Below are 17,581 nucleotides of genomic sequence, written 5' to 3'. Positions count from 1 at the left end.
CAGCAGCTTGTTTACTAAGTTTTGATCCTTTCCGCCTGGACATACCCAGACAAAGCCAGGGCAGCTGTCTCCCTGAGCCCATCTGGAAAACAGGGAGCCCGAGGAGATGCCTCAGGTCCAAACGGCACTAAGTGGCCCTCCATGCATGGAGAATGCACAAGGCAGGAAACCCCCCAGTTTGCCCCTTGGAGCTCACTTGGGAGTGTGTAGAGGTGGCAGTTAGGAAAGCATTTTTCATTTCTGAGGTCCACATAATTTATGTGGGAATTGTCAAGGAAAATAAATGATTACTTCTGAGGGAAATTGCTTTCTCTGTATAAATAAGCAAAAGAAAGTCATTCTGGGTGACTCTGCAGGCAGGAGTTTTGTGTGAGGCTGGGACAGAGGCACAGAAAACGGATTTCATAAGATCAGTGAGACAGAAACTCTGTTTTTGCACATTTCCATGTTCCTGAATTTCTGGTAGAGATAAGGGAGGAGCTGAATGCTGTTACAACACAGTGAGTTTATCTTAGAACTGGGAATTGTCATACTAGACCACACATCCATTGCCTACTTAACAACTTGGCTTAAGTAACAATGAAGGCCAGTATTTTAGAAACGAAAAATAAACACTCATTTGGGATATTGTTACATAGTTGGTAAGAGTTCAATTATGTATTGAAGTTTATTACATACCTAGAATAACACAGCTGTGTTTGAGAATGTATGTTTCTTACTGATCAAAAGCTGATATTACTTGTGGTTTATTTGCTTTGTCTTTTCTTTAGTAATATTGAGTGACAATAACTTACTGAAGTTAAGAAAAAAATATTACCTTGAATATGATTTTGAAAATGTGCTTGCATTCAGTTGCACTCCTTTTGGGTTGCCTTTTGAGGGATGTTTGAGGTGACAGGATCTACCAGCAAGAGATATTAGCTGGATAGAAATTCTATACAGAAAAAAAAAAAATTCAATGTTTTATGCAATTGTAAATTACAAAATTTGCACTATGCTGGTGATTTATATAAATACACTAATCATCAAATGACACAGTATCACATGATCATCATTGCTAACCAACCCCATATCACTTTTTGGTTCCTGCATACTACTTTTTCAATCATTTGTGATTCATTGGTACAGAAAACATTTGTTCAGAAATTTACCAGATTCTTCTGAATAATGCATGTCTAAAATATTTGCAATGTGTTCACAAACTTCTAATTCGCAGAAATGTACAACTGGCAATAAATAAAGTATTATGAGTTATTTGTTCACCTCTAAAGCATTACTTATATATGCTAAACATTTTATTGAAGTGTTGGAAGGATTAAGCAGGTCTTGTCTGAACAGCATTTTGAACAAGTCAGATCTGGAAAGCTATTAAGACTCCTTCAGATGTTAAAGTTTCAGCCAACTTGCAGTGAATTTACAAGAAATGATGTATGTCTGAGTCATCTGAGATTTCAAAGATATGATATGAGAGCAAATTCAGTGTTATACAAATGGATATGGGAACTAGCAAGAGAGTCTGCAGTTTATCTGCTGTCCATTGTACCTGGAAGTCCCATCAGTAAAAAGCTCCTTTTCCTATCTTTTGCAAGAAACATTAAGATAAAGATGTTTATACACATAAAGATTTAGCTGGGATTCATACTCCAACCAGTTTGCTTTCTATAACCAACCCTTCTTTAATTGTTACAAGAATTTAATGAAAAGTTTCCCTAGGGGAATGGGTAGGAGAGGCCGAGATAATAGAAGGAAGAAAAAAATGTCCTTTTAGTCTGATAGATCTGGTACTCTAATAACCTCTGCATGCCACTATCAAGCAGGAACTGCTAGCCAATACTACAAAAAAGAGTATCATACTAAACAGTTTTTTGAGAGTCTTGGGACAAAATGGAATGTGTTGAGTGCACTCCTGCAAAGCTTCTTTCCCTTATACAGGAGGAAAGTCAGTTTGGTATTAGCCATTAGTCACTGTTTGGTATTAGTCACTATTTGGTATTATCCAGGAAGGATAGATTTACAGCAGCATCAGCTCTTACAAATGTATTACTCCTAAGTGATTAATGATATGAGGCATATCTCAAGGGGCATAGATGTGAGATAGACAGGCTATGAATGTTCAACAGTCTAGTTCAAATAAAGATACAAGGATACAAAAGCTTATCTCAACTATTTAAGGATTCCTTTTTAACTTCTCCCTCCCGTATTCAAATTCAGTTCTTCAGTCCCAGCCTAGCTTGTTTTTCCTCTCTGCTTAATCACACATTTCTCTACAGACAGGTATCTGAAACCCAGTTCACATGGCCCAGTCTTTGCTGAACCTAGCAATTCCAGGATACTTTGCACTTTTTCTAGCTTAGCCCATTGGGGAACTAATTGAAGCACTCATAGAAAACTGAGAAATAAAAAGGTAAAAATACACCATACGCTGCTAGTCACATGCAGCCAGAAACTCTTACCGAATGTCTGAGGAGGTTCAGATTGCACCTCTCAAGAGGTTTCTCATTTCCTTCCAAAATATGGGTGCATCATGTAGAGGGCATAGCAGATCCTTTGCACAATATTGTTAAGTATGAGAATTTCAGACAATAGAAATATTTTTCTCTAACTGCAAATATAGGTTACAATCTTAATTACTCAGATTGTGATTATCTGAATTAGAATGCAGCCAAGACTGTAAGAGTAAACACACACCTGTGAGTGAGTAAGACCAGAGTATTTGATTGTACTGGGTTTTTGCCTGGGATGTGGAAGACACAGATTTAAGTCCTTTATTTGCTATGACCATTTCAACCACAGCTGCTCTCCCAAGAGTTGCGCTAGCTAGTGACAGTTCGGTCCCCTTGAGCTGGGTGTCTCTCAAGCATTCGTATTGAAGTTGCTCCATTTTGCTTAGGCAGTTAGGGAAATATTAGGCCAGAGAGATAAACTGAACCTATGGCTGGATGGCTTTGTTTGATATTCTTGTGGGAGAATCAAAGTCCTCTTATTTCCGCAGGGAACAGGCAGTTTAGCATGTATTTGCACATCTGCATAGCAAAGAAAGCTCTAGCCTGCTGTCAGCTGAGTCCCCTTCAGAGCTGAAAACATTGTAGCCACAGTTATATGGCATTGCATATGAGCTAATTAGCCTTGCATATAAGCCTAACTAGCTAGGACCAGCTGCATTCTGGTAGTGATCTACAGCTTTCAGGAATTCATGCTTCCACATAGCTTGGCATTACATGTCTTTGCCCTCTTCTGTACACTGTACATGTACACTGAAGTCATGTCCCTAGTCCCTTGAGGTGAGCTTACCTAAAGGACCCAGCACATTGCAGGATAAGTCACCAGTAACACTGCTTGTGGCTTTTCAGATGAGAAAGGGGAATATCTCCCACTGAAGTCTGGGGCAGTCTGTCCTTTCCCCACCTCCCTTCTTTTTTTCTTTTGCGAGGCTCTGCAGGATTTCAGATTTTGCTGGTATGGATTTAGGCTGAAGCAATAGTCTATTCAGTAATAGATAAGAAGTTCTTAGCCAAGCAGGAAATCTGGCCAAGCAAGACTAGGAAAAATTCCTCTTGAGACTCAACTGGAGTAAGTGATAAAATTCAGACAGGAAAAAAATTAAGCTGAACAGTAGGAAGGTCCTGCTATGATACCAGCTACATAGTGGAATAGCTTCTGAGAACACGCTCATCCTTGCTGAATGATGGATGAGATGACTAGACCTTTTTAACTATGAGTCTGTGATTCACTTAAGAGGATCCCACATCTCAAGTGCTATACTTGAAACATCTGAACAGTCACTGAAACCAGCACTAGGAATTAATCACATCATGGTGGGATTTGCCACTCCTCAGAGACTTTACTGCAGACAAGGGGTGCTTTCAGTCACACAGCTTTCAGACTGAAACTCAGCTAGTAGCTTCCTCTATTTCTTGGAACACAGCTTAATTACTTTATGGGAAAGAACTTTTGTATTTTAACCTGTCTCATCTTTATTCATGTTATTGACCATCTCACAGACATCCTGGATTTTACATTCCTCAAGAATCCATTTTATCATCCCTGACAGATGAGAGATTACCAGTAGATAGCCAATTACTAGGTTAAAAATGAGGAATAGTCTGAGTATGAATTCATGAGATTCATTCTTAATGGTCCCTTACTTTGTGCTCCAAAAGAAACACCAACTTATCTACACTTTCCTCCACTCAGTGCCTTCATCATGGAAAGATGTCACCATGTTCTGGGCTGTGCAATGCAGTTAGAGCCTCACAGGACCAAGATCTCAGAATTATTTCTACTGCCTCACTGATTCAGTAATTGCTTTCAACATAAATGAGAGAAAACATATGTTTTGATGCCTGACTGAATTGAGAATTCAAGTCACAGGCATTGTAAAGAAACAAATCTATACAAAAAAAGAGTTCTCCTAAAGAGACATATAGTGATCTTCTAGGTCAAGTACAATCTCACTGCCATGCTATTACACATTCATCAGTGCTTTCCACACTGAGCTATTACTTTGCAAATAATGTTCACTTTTTAGAATGGTAGGTGGTGCTAAGGAATATTGGAAATAATAACTGTGCAGCTCTTACTTGTTTCATAAATTCTTATGAGTAGAGTGATACAGAGGGAAAGACATCATAGAAAAAAGGGACACAGGATTTGAAACATGGGTACCAGGACTGGGCTAAACACATTCTTTTCTGGTTGGCATTATTTTAATGTGGTCAATGAATCATGAAACATGAAATATATATTGCCCTCTTCCTATAAATATGGTAGTAGAGTAAGGAACAAGTATAAGATTTGTCAGGAGATATGTTCTTTGTCACTGAAAATATCAATTCTAGAGAGACAGAGATCTCAAGCAAAATGTACTTCTATATTGTCCTTCAGATGACTCTTTACAATGCTCATTTATGTGCATGATTTTAGCCATGCAACACTGACCATACAAGCAACACTAAAATATCTTCATAAATCTGAGAGCCATGAGACAAGTTATAGAAAGCTGGGGGAAAAGAGGGCAGTTCCAGGAGAGGTTCATATGATGATGGCTCCTCTTCCTTTCTGGGGCAGAGGTGAGTTGAGATGGACACACATCTCAGCTGAGTTGCTGAGGGCGACCCAGCAACACTGGCCTCAGCCATTCTTTCCTACAGGCAGAGACTCAAATTCACCAGAAGCTTTGGTCCCAGCTGAGCCTTCCCCATTGCTAAGTAGTTCCAGAATGAAGCTATGCAAGGATCATAAGCCACAGTTTGATCCTCTGTGTATTTAGTTTTTGGCCACTTGTCCTGAATGTAAAAACTCTAAGATGGAGTTGTCCTCTTAGAGGTAGAAAAGTAGTTTCTTGATCTGAGTAGAGATCCCTATCAGTGTAAAAATACCTTTTCCCAAGACAAACACAATTTTTGACAGTTTGAACCCTTTCAGAATTTTGAGATCTGAGTACTATCTATCAGCCAGTCTGCAAGTCTGTGTGGAAAGCAGTCTGAATTCAGATGTTCAGCCCGTCTTCGGAAGAATTATGATCAACGTACAACCCAAACAGCACTCAGATGTATCTCTCAATGACCTTAAACTTAGTACAACAAAAGGAGAATAAGATACGAAATAAGGTCTTAGAAATTTGGTCTGTTCCACACTTGAAGTATTAAAATCAAGGAGCTTGATTTCCCCATTTCAGTTGTAAAGTTTAGCTTTGGTTAGGAATCAAAACCTATCCCTAAGGCTGAACACTTACAAATGTAGGACTATTTCCAGTAAAGCAATATGTCTCACCAGGCCAAATACTATGTTGACTTTTCTCCCTGTGTATACTCTAAAACCCAACAGATTTTAGAGGGGAAAGGAAACTCCAAAGTCTCAAGAATTTCTAATAAACTTCAGCGTGCCTTCTCTGTTAAATCAAAGACACATCAGAATTTGCATCTCTGATGATTGCTATGAGGTGGAAAGAGGTGCAAACAGCAGAGAAAAGGTGAGCCTGGAAAGAATTCAGAAACCTGCTTTAAGCCATAATCTCAATTCAGATCCAAGCTTGAGAAAGGACACATAAGCCATGATAGGGACAGAGAACTCATTTCCACCCAGCAATTAAGACCACGTTGTCTCAATCAGTAATCATTTGCACATAATCACCACGTACTCACAGTCATTCTGGATAAACAGAAATGCACTTCTTAAATTTATTTTTTAATTCACCGTCAAACACATTTGTTTAATTATTTTCAAAAGCTTTAGAAATGGAATCAGAAGCCATCTGTGGAGTTTATAAACAAACTCGTTTCCAAATGAGGAAACACATTTTTCTCAACATCCACCTTAGTCCAGTCATTCCTTTCCTTTGCATGTGGCTACATGACGAGTGAAGAAAAGACATAAATAACAATGCCAAGTATTTGGCAATGAACTCTCTCTGCTACAGTCAAGAAACTGCACAGCAGATGAGAAGCTCGAGAACATAATTAAAAGGAAACACAGTTACACAGTTTGTTACTGTGTAACAAAACTGGGATTTTTTTTTTTGTTGTTGTTGGGTTTTTTTTGGTTTTCGTTGTTGGGGTTTGGTTTGGTTTTGGTTGTTTTTAGTTACAATTTATTTTAAACTTGCAGAAATCCTCAACATCCTCTTAAGGGAAATACAGGCCTCAGCTATGCAGGTAGATTATAGAAAGTACCACACTGGCACTCAAGGATTGCTTGTTTTAAATATTCCTCTGTATTTCTGCACAGTTGCTCTGCTATTTGGATTCCCATGCAACTATTAATGGTGTTAGCTTTTATGGAGACATTCTTTTAAAGGAGAGGAATAGTAGCAGAAATATAATTTCTGATTTGGTTGTAAATGCCCATCACATTAGGTTCTCTTAAGCATGCTTTTAAAAATAAGGAAAAAAATATAGTTGTGATATCAGGCTCCTTTGTATCTATTTTCATTTTGACATGCAAATGAAGGCTGAAACCTCCACAGTAGCATGCAGTCATCCAAAGACACTTGTATGTGTATATATATACTTATAATATTATATATACGTGTGTGTGTGTAAAACAAGAAACTTTATGAATCACCCATCACATACTTAAAGAACAAAACTACAAGAATATGTGAAAAGGGGATTCCTGAAGGGCTTCAGTAGAATTCAGCTATGGCATTAACCCAAATCAAGGAACCACTTCTCAGTATCTCTCTGCAATAATTTGGTTCTGACTTTTGTGATTTCCTTGATATTCTTAATCCTGATCAGGTTTAAATAAAGTAGGTACTAAAATTGATCATCTCTTTAAAGACAAGGGAAATTCCAGTGCAAAGTCACTACTGCCACTACTGACCATATTTTAAAAGAGAACAACCCAGTTTGATCTCTCTTTGGTGTGGGAGAATAGGAACTTATTCTTTCAGATACTGCTTTACATAGGTAGCTACCTATATACTTTTGATGCTAGATACCTACATTCAAGCAGTTGTTCAGAGCTGTGATGCTGTGTGAATGGAAATATTTCCTTAGAAAACTGAGAAATCTACCTAAACCTCAGAGGAATGTGAGATTTTAGAAGTAGCCCTATTCCTCTCAACATTTCCTGCCATAGCTGTAGGAAATGCCCTTTGTAGATCCCATTTAGAGATACTTGAGTTGGATACTTGTCCACTCTATAGGGAACTCTGCGTGAGGTTCTGGCTTCTATCTGGGGAGCCATAGGGCTGACACACCTAATCATTAGGTATTTGAGTGCTTTACTGGATCTAATCGAAAAAAGCACATTCCTCAGAAATTATGTCAGTGATTCTGACTGGTTTCAATGGGACTATTCTTGGGCTTAAATTTGTGAGTTTAGGTATTTTGCTGAATGAGAGAGCTCGTGTTGTTACTTGATCACTGATTACCACAGAGACATTATTATAATGTCTGTTTCTGTTACTTATAACTGGGCAAAATTAATTTGAACTGCTGCCATTGTATTTGCTTATCACTGTACACTGCTTTAAATCCCCCAAATTGGGCTACTTAGCATGTGAGGCAATGGCAAAACAAGTTTTCTGCATTTTTTCCTGAACTCTGTAATCTGAATTCTGCCCAGGTAAATCACACTTTTAACTAGTAAGATATGGAAGACTGATATGTAAGATAGGAAATTACAAATTATAACAAGATTTCTTTGATGTTTTGCGGGATCATCTTCCATTTTTTTCCAAACAAATTTAGGAAAGACATGAATGCTTACTACAGCACAGAAACATCAATCTTACATGTTTAAGGCATGAAAAAAATGAAAGCTTTTATAATATTTAATGTGTATTGCAATTGCTTTATATAATCCTAAATTATCCTTAGGGGACCTGCAGTATGTTATGAAATGTAGAGTTATTTGACCAAATCATTAAAATATTCTTTGATTCCTGACATCTCATAAATGGAATGAAAAGTTCATGCTCTCAGCTTATTTCAGAACTGTATAGCTCAAAAGTGTAGTCAAGTAATTATAACAGTAAAGTCTTTATTTCTGCCAATGACTCAGAATACAGTAAAATAAGTTTTCCTCTGTAATACCAGATTATTGCATTTTTCTGCATTTTTCTTCATTGCATTTTCTGCATTATTGCAGTCAGAAACTGAGTGTTTAGCACTGTGGGAGGCATGGAGAACACCCTGTTTTGCTTAGGAAATATCAGATAGACTGTAGCAACAAAGAGATGGGGAGCTGAGCTGGGAGGGAGCAAAGTAAACTGGCAATAAAAGGAAACAGGAAAAGAAACTGTAAATAAGGAAAGTCAACTTAAAATGTGATTTCAGGTGAACATTTCAAAAGATAGATTTACCTGCCAGCCTACCAGGAAGTAAGAGAGTTGAATTTGTGAAAGGGATTCAGGTATCTCAAAGTCTTGTCTCTGTCTCACTAGAATCTATGCCACAGTAATGATATTAACTACAACAGAAGCACGTGTTTGGGTTTTTTTTGCTTTTGTGCAAGATCTAAAACCTGCATCCTTGCGCAGTGTCTCCTCTTAACAACTCAGTGAAGAAAATTCTGACATCTCATTATTTTAATATTTGAACTTCCCCTTTCTGCAGTCCCCAAAAGGCCCCATTTCCCTCCCTGCTATCTCACCTCTTCCATCACAAAAAGCACCCAACATTCTTACCTAAATTTAAGAAGCCAGTGTTTCACATTTTTTCAGTCTCTATTTAGGTTTTAGAAAACTGTTGTTAAACCAATTTTTCTCTGGCAGGATGTTAGGTAAAAAATTGAGTCCTTATAAGTTCTCTTTGAAAGATTCTTTAAAATTTTAAATAGAAGGTGTGTCTGACAGTGAGCTACCCATATTCTCTGGTGTTTTCACACAGTAAGCAGCCTAGCTTCAGCATGTGGTAATTCTCAGGATACCTGTAATGACTGATAGCACATGGTTGAAGGTACTGGGTACAGAGACATGTTCTATCACATTCCCTCTTGAATGCAAGTTCCTGTGTCACTGTACAGTCATCAATGGCTCATGATACTGGCTCAACACGTGCCTATTTTATATTCCAGGCACCTTCAATTACTCCTAACTGCTGCTCAGAAACTACTGATGACTGCACATTTTGTTCAGACAAAAGTGCTCAAGACAAAAAGAAATTCCCAAAGAAAATTGTTTACCTGCTAAGAATCTCTGAAACACAACTCTTTACTATCTTTCATAGTATCACCTAGTACAAGAAGTGTTCACCTGTACTTCCACTCATTCAACAAAGGAACAATTTGTTTTTATTCTGTTTTACTCATTGGACTAATGAGAACTATTCCAAAAGAGAACAAAAAAGAAGTTAAATTAACATGTTAGTTCAGAGGAACTTTCTGCCCAGTCTGTTGCCCTTTTATTTTCTTGATTAAAGAAAAATTAAAATGAAGAATGTTCTTGCATGCCCTCACTTTCTCACTTTTCTTTAAAGATATATTTAAGTGTATATCTTTATGACTCCTGACTCCTGTAAGTATCATTGCATAGTATAATATGAGATTGGATCCCTACTTCATCACCATGATCAAAATCATTTTTTAGAAAGACAGTTTTTTCCCCACTATACTTTCTCACTGCACTTCAGAGCATACACATTTACTGTATTTGTGTAGAATACATGGGCAGAGAGGGAGTTACTGATGCTGGTGACATTTTTTTCCCCAAACATTTAGCAGACTGTAAAACGTGTGCTCCCAAAGCAGCAATGACTGTCAGTTTTTCACCACCAATGAGATTGCAACTAGAATTAAAGCATTTCCTCTTCCATTGCATATGATGTTCTGTCCTTTCTTTTCATTTGATTTCTTCCCCAATCCTTCTGGCCTAAAACACAAAACCTGAGCATAAACTATCCATTTCCCTCAGCACTTTCGTCCCAGCTCTCAGGTTAGAACTCTGTATTTTAAAGAACTTTGCAATTCTGACTTAGAAATTGAATTGATTGCATGTTTATAAGAATATCTGTTTACATTTATGTTCTCATTTATGCATATTCAGATCTTAATGGAAGAAATTATTAGATTAAGCAAGAAAGTGAAGCAGTTCTAATCAGTGCAGAATTGTTTGTGTTGAGCCTAATAGTTTCTCCTTTAAAGGGCCAGACTGAATATTCATCTGTGCAATGCAAACAAATCAATTCCTCCAGAATGGATTTTCTCATTTGAAGAGATGAAGTTAAAATATTTATTCATCAGTTCTTTCTTACTATGTTGGCCAGAGAAGTAATTTATATTCTACTGCAATTAGAAATAACTACATAGGTCAGTGTTGCAAAAATCCTTCACAGTTCTCTCTTACAACAGCACTTTTAAAGAGGAGCAAATAAATTATTTTGTGCTCTATACTGATGTATGTGGCCACATTGGCTTGAGAGGGAGTGCACACAGTGATCAGAATTTTACAGCATGTGAGAAAAGAATGCTAACAATGAGGCTTGTTTTCCTATACAATCACTCCCAAAGGAAATTACAATACTAATAGAGCCCAGCAAAGCAGTGGGTAACATAGAATATTGAAAATATTCTTCTTTGCCAGGACCAACAGACTAATTTGTATGTTTACGCCATATTGCTTTGAACATATGCAGATGTATACAATTGAAAAATGAGCTTAAATAGATACACTACTTTGTTGAGAGGATTTGAAGATGCACTGGAGTGCTCATAGGAATTTTGCATGGTTTGTGCATAATTACCTCCATGGTAATAAAGAAAAATACTTGTACAGGGACAGAGAAGATCAAGGGTTTATAAACAGACAATACTATCTACATAAATACTAATGCAGGACCACTTTGACAATCTTAATGCACTTTTCCTGCCAGCCTGCATTAAGTAAAGCCCTAAATTATTTCAGTGACCAAGAATGCAGCCATTATTTAGAAAAAAGTCTCAGGAACAAACCTGGTACTTCCACAGTAAGATGTCCTTGGAGTTAGCTGGTATTTTTTCTAAATAACAAGAGTCAGTAATGATTCAAAAATTCAGTATGTTGTCCACTGATGCCCTTGATAACTTTTCTTATATTAATTTCATGAGGAACAACAAAAAAGTTCACAAAAACTTGCTTAAATCCAGAATAAGGAGGTTTCACAGGGAAATCTGATGCTTGCACCAATTCCATCACAATTTTGTGATCTCAGAAGTAAAGTGGTTGCCATCCAGAACAACTCAATTTAATACATACATCTACCTGGGCTCTTGAATCTCAGAATCAAAGCTTCATATGGTTTTAGTCACAAGATACTGAAGTTACCCAGAAGGGCAGGAGCAGCAGAATTACTGCCTCAAAGCAGCTCTCATAGTCTATATGGCTCTATATTTTTGCTTTTCTATTATATTTGTTTAGCACTCTTGTATTTGGCTAAATAATACTTGTGCATGATACTGACACATTCATTTTCCCAGAAAATTAATAAAGTTACAAGTTAAATCAATTGGAGTAATTGCATCATCTTTGCTTTCAGTAAGGTGAACTGAAGTAATTTTAAAGAACATATTAGCAATAATAAAACAAGAGATAATGCATAAGGTTTTCTTTAGTCATTCTAGCAGCAGATCTCAAAGGAGTGTTAGGATCTATCTATTTGAACTTAAAAATAATATGGATGAAAATAATCTCTACTTACAGGCTTGATTTCAGGGTTATTCTTATTTTCAGGGTTATTCTTATTTTCTATTCTTATTCATATTTCTTCTTCAGATTAATTTATGCTACCTTATGTATTTTCACATCACTTGCTGCAAACTGGATGCATAATGTATTGCTCCTTGGTCTTGATATATAGATGCTGATTTTCTGTCCATCATTAATTATACCTGTTGGTCTGGGAAAACATATTATATTAGCTTACAAAATTTGTTCAGCTTTAATTGCCACTGAATTAAATATTGGGGCAAGGGAACAGTTTTTCATAAAACCAAGACCATTAACAGCAGTTGCTGTAATTGTCTTTTCACGTAACAAGAAGAAAACTTTTTTGTAAAAGCAATTAAACAGCCTCTTCTGATGTTTACAAAGAAAACACTGTAGAATTGACTAAAAATGAAATTGGCTTAAATACAGTAAATGCGAAAATGAATCCAGGGTATTTTCATTCTTCACTAAGTAAAATGCAAAAAGCAAATAAAGAGAAGCAACTGTGAAAAGCAAAGTTGGGTTTTTTCTCCCAGAACACCTTCTGATGTCCAATACTTAGAAGTTATTATCTATCATACAGTTACAGATTCTTCATTTTACATACAAAACGGACAGCACTCTTGTATTTTTGTTCACAGGCTCCATTAATAATGTGATACATATTTTATGCACCCACCGAGTGTGACACTCATTATGAACCCAATTGAAATTCACACTGATGATATCACCAGCAACAGCAGTGAGGATGGAAGAAAGCCAGGCATCATGGCTTCTCAGATGAGCCTGAGGAGAAAAGCCATTGAAAATAAGCAGTGCTGGGAGATTATTGTGTATTACTGAGCCTTACTGCAAGATTGGTCAGTTTAACTGATGAACACAATATCAGTCCCTTTGTTCTGGGAGCACAGGATGAAAAAAGCACACACCAACACTATTAATTACTTTCAGCAAGTTACATGGAGAAATAAACTCATATCAAGGCCTCTGTTTAACCGGCTTGAGTGAATAAAGAGGGAAATTGAAAGCAGTGAAAAGAAGAGTTTGTTGAAGACCACTTGACCTGAAGAAGAAAACAGACAAAGCAAATAAAGAAATAAAGATGCATTGTGAGAGGTCCACCTATATGGATATGCGTTGCTGCTAAGCATTTGAATCAAATGCAATGTGAGAGGTCCACCTATATGGATAGTCCACCTATATGGGTGCCTTATTAGGATGTAATTAGGATGTAACTCCCATCAGTCCCCAAACTAAATCACAGAATGACAGAATGGCTGAGGTTGGAAGGGACCTCTGGAGGTATCTGGTCCAAACGCCCTGCTCAAGCAAGGCCATCGAAAGCCAGTTGCTCAGGAGCATGTCCAGATAGCTTTTAAATATCCCTGAGGATGGAGACTCCACAACCTCCCTGGACAACCTGTGCCAGTGCTTAGTCACCCTCACAATGAAAAAGTATTTCCTGATGTTCAGAGGGAACCTCCTGTGTTTCAATCTGTGCCCATTGCTTCTGGTCCTGTCACTGGGTACCACTGAAAAGAGCCTGGCTCCATCTTTTTCACACCCTTCCTGCAGGTATTTACATACATTCATGAGATTTCCCCCTGAGCCTTCTCTCCTCCAGGCTAAACAGTCACAGCTCAGTCTTTCCTCATAGGAGAGATGCTCCAGCTACTAAGATGATGCTTCATCATCTTAGTAGCCCTTCATTGTACTCTCTCCAGTGTGTTCATGTCTCTCATACCAGGGAGCCCAGAACTGGACACAGTACTCCAGGTGTGGCCTCACCAGTGCTGAGCAGAGGGGAAAGATCACCTCCCTCGACCTGCTGGCAATACTTTGCCTGATGCAGCCCAGGATACCACCAGCCTTCTTTGCAGGAAGTGTACATTACTGGCTTATGTTCAACTTGGTGTCCACCAGGCCCCCAAGGTCCTTTTCTGCCAAGCTGCTTTTCAGCTGGGTGGCCTCCAGCACATAAATATTTTACATCTAACTTTGGAACATCTACACATTTTTAGCCATTATTTTTATAATAGCATAATCATGGGCTTTTCCATTGCACTGGATATTTATTGCACAAGTTTTGGAAGAAAACAGCTGGTAACTTTGCAGCAATGAAGCGATGTAGACTCCTTGCACTGGAGGTTCAGAATGTCTAACTCGGTGTCTGATGTACTCAGCTAGATCATATTTCACTACTGTAGTTATAGAGTGCAACAGCTGGTGAGTGTAAGCTTGGCAATGCATTCTAGGAGACAAAATAACTTTCAAATGGAGATTCCAAGCAGTTTGCCAGAACTCTTGAATTTAGCCCTGAATATGTCTTTGAAAATAATAACATTTTTCCTATTTTGTAGTTAGGATAGAGGGATCCTGTCATTGACCTAGTCCACTCAGCAATTTCAGTTTTTCTTTTCTGTTGTAATTACCAGAGAAAATTTACACAGTGTAAAGGTCAGCTTAATCCCACCTGGACTGCCAAACAGTGCATCAAGCATCTACAACAATTAGTAGTAGGGAGTCTTTAAAAGCTACCAAGATTTTGGTCTTGTTTCTGTGCAAGCCATCAGGGAAAAACAATTTTAATGGTTCAGCCCTAATAATGAAAAGTTATGGACTCACTTCTAACAAAGTGCTGATTTTGCCTTGGAAGCAAAGATAATACTTAATTGAGCAAGACATTGAGCAAAACGAAACAGCTGAATCAGTCTGGAACAATGTACTGGTTGAAATAGGATGGAAAAAAAGAAAATATTTACATTTGGAAGGAAGAAACAGAACACAAATGTCACTGTGTACATTTTTTGTTTAGAAGATCCTGTTATCAAATCAATAGGAGCAAAAAACAGAAAAGAGAAGGATAGTTCAGACATAGATGTGGTCTAAGACATAAATAATACCATGTGTGTACCAGAATCTCATTTCCAGTTCCAAATCATAAAAAAAGAAATGCACATTGCTGTTTGCTCTTTGTGGGATTCAGTTTCCTGCCTAGTAAACTGTTCTCTGCTCACAGTTGTGAAATATTACATGCAGCTGTACTAAAATGCAAGGTACAGGCCAACCATGTGAACTAGACTGCTGTGTATAACTGATCTGTCTGACTATTTTTTTACTGCCCATGTTTTACATAAACTGTATTGGAAATTACTTTAAGTTATCCTACTTATTAAAGAGGAAGATATTAAATAACAAGTGGGCCAAGAAAAGAGAGACTCCTCTAGAAACTTTTCCATGTACTAATGATTCCCTTTTTACAGTTACTTTTTTCTGATCTCCCAATTAGTCAGATGTTGTTTCTTTTTCTGGTGTAACACTGACTGAATATGTACAATTTCAGTTAGAATATCCCATGTATACAATAAACATGCATGTGCTGCACCTAAGTGCAAAATCTCTTCTGTTAATTTTCTCCTTTGTGTTCCCAACTTTTGCTGAACTGATTCCTATAGATCCAGGCCTTCAGCAAGTTCTCACTTAAGTTGTCCTTAAATACTGTTTATGGGAAAGTAATGCAGATCCACTTTTTCCCACCAGCTATTAAAGCAAGCCACTTCATTCATATAATTCATCTATTGAACTGCAACAGAGATTATTTAACTAAAACTTTTCCTCTTTGACTGATTTTTGTCTTTCAGTTCCCCTCCCTTTCCTTCCCCTTTTTTAATTTGTTCTCTTCAATTGTTCAATCCACTAAAAATTTCTTGCAAGAAATGCCAAACTTAGTATGTTATGAATTTGAGGAGATAATTCAGATGGTTTGTTTTACACTGTCTATTTATGTTTAATATGATCTCACAAAGAACTCTCTTATCTTGAACAAAGAGCTCTCAAATTTTGGAATTCCTGTTTGTTTAGCTGAAGAATTCTGTGGTTTGTAAGGCTGGATATAAAGAACCAAGCAAAAGGAAATTACATTACATAAAGGCCATTTGCTTCCACTATAAAGAAAGCCAAGCTAGGGACGAAAAAAACCCATGACGTTTCCTCAGAAGAATCTACCTTGCTATAGCAACCAAAGGCTTTTTAGAGCTAACAGATGAAAAGGTCAATAATCCCCAATTCTTGAAAAGTTGGGATTTAGTTCCTATCATCCCTCTCATGCAGCTCTACAATTCATGTTTCTATTTGATTCAAATGCTTAGCAGCAACTTACAAATGCTTACAGCAGGCAGAACAATACTGACTCACCTGAACGGCAATGACTGTCTCGCTGATTTCCATGTAGAAACGCAGTAGATATGTAGTGGTCAGAACTACATATCTGAATAATATGTAGACATGACATGATATGAAAGATATCTGAATGATATGAAAGACACTGCAGTCTTTCCCATCTTGAGAATTAACACACCCCTCTTCCATGGAGCACTAGTAGGGGTACAAAGATGCAGCTGAGATTTAAATAATGTAGACAATGATCCAAATGAAGACAGAGAATGCTCCAGGATTCTCTTGGTAGTCTTTCTGTTTTCACTCCACAAATGCATGAAAGAGCTGTTCATTGCATCAGGTGCCGTGCCAAGGAAGAAAGTAATACATGGTTTTGACCTGTAGTGGTTTGGGACCATAATACTTATGCTAAATCTCCTCTTCACCACATCGCTTGCCTCCCATGTGCTACCTAGAAAACACTAAATCTTCAAACTGTATTTTCCTGTTTAGTTCAGGAACAGACAAACACTGCAGAAGTTGTTCCTAGTTAGAAATAACTAGTGAAAAGTGTTACTGTCTCTATCAGGTCTGATTAAATGGGATTAGATTACTAAGAAGCTGACAAAGGAAAAACAAAGCTTTATGTTGCACCTTCATTTGTACAGTACAATCTATGTTATCTTCTGTAACCACAAGCTGTTTTAGCCTCACACTTAAATTGCCCTATATTGGCCAGATTTTAATGGCTACGCTTGTGCACTTCTGCAACTACAAATTGTTTATGCAAAAGTATAATAAGCTATATAACCTAAAGAATGACTATCCCAAAGAGGAACACACTGTAATGTTCTGGCAACAGATCAGAAGATCTTTGCCACAGTCACATTAAAACCAAAAAATTTTCTCCTCTGTCCAAAACCCACCCAGAATCAACAGAGGGTTAAGGGCTGAATTGTTAGCATGTAATAGTTATTTACCAAATCTGTTAGACTAGTGGGGAAATGTCCAAATTTCAGATATGCTTTGGATTCCAATTAATAGTATTCCAAACAGTATTCAATAGTATCCCAAAATGTTCTTTTAAAAACTATTGCAACTACCAAAAAGCAAAGTTTGCATGCAAAACTCCTTCAAATAAATTACATTAAAAACTGGGTACAGATCAAGACTAGAAGTAGTCTGAAAGCTCTCCTTTAACAACTATGCAGGAACATAGTCTGGAAACTAGAAACCACTCTCCCTTCTGGTTCAAATCCATTGTTGAATCTTTTGAGTTATTCCAGACCGATCTCCGAC

The 17,581-nt window shown here is 37.4% G+C and overlaps 1 long non-coding RNA gene across 1 annotated transcript in view; it reads right to left on the bottom strand.

Annotated features, from left to right (window-relative positions):
• Window positions 1–823: 823 nt before the first annotated feature.
• LOC142409713 (uncharacterized) overlaps window positions 824–17,581 on the bottom strand; it is a 46,579-nt gene continuing 29,821 nt past the window's right edge. Inside the window, exon 4 of the long non-coding RNA XR_012775747.1 lies at window positions 824–934. This is a non-coding gene — a long non-coding RNA (uncharacterized LOC142409713). The remainder of the gene's footprint in view (window positions 935–17,581) is intronic.

Source organism: Mycteria americana, chromosome 5, assembly GCF_035582795.1.
Source record: "Mycteria americana isolate JAX WOST 10 ecotype Jacksonville Zoo and Gardens chromosome 5, USCA_MyAme_1.0, whole genome shotgun sequence".
Lineage (NCBI taxonomy): Eukaryota > Metazoa > Chordata > Aves > Ciconiiformes > Ciconiidae > Mycteria > Mycteria americana.
This window is presented reverse-complemented; position numbering and strand designations above follow the sequence as displayed.